Genomic DNA, 401 nt, shown 5'->3' with positions numbered 1-401 from the left:
GAAATTGATTTATGATGTGTTTGATACCCTCTCCAGATATTTATTCAAAAACTTTGTCTATTTATCTCCCATCCTTATATTGCAAAATAAATACAAAGTTTAGTGATGGACGAAGTTAAATGCGAAAACCCAGAAAAAGGGAGTGGGTAGAGGGGGAAAGGAGTAATGGAGGGAGGGAGGGAGAGGGGGAGAGAGGGAGGGAAAGAAGGAAAGGAGGAAGGAAGGAAGGAGGGAATTAGAGAAAGAAGAAGGGATGTAGAGAAAGAGGAAGAGAGGAAGTAGAGAAAGACGAAGAGAAAGAGAGAGAATAGCACACATTTCTGAGTAAACAACAAGATCATGGGAACCGATGGGAAATACTACATAAAAGAGTATATCAGAGATGCGGGCCCTAAAAGAAG

This window comes from Penaeus monodon, chromosome 21 (genome assembly GCF_015228065.2).
Source record: "Penaeus monodon isolate SGIC_2016 chromosome 21, NSTDA_Pmon_1, whole genome shotgun sequence".
Classification (NCBI taxonomy): domain Eukaryota; kingdom Metazoa; phylum Arthropoda; class Malacostraca; order Decapoda; family Penaeidae; genus Penaeus; species Penaeus monodon.
The sequence above is the reverse complement of the archived record's forward strand: the minus strand, read 5'-3'. Positions refer to the sequence as shown.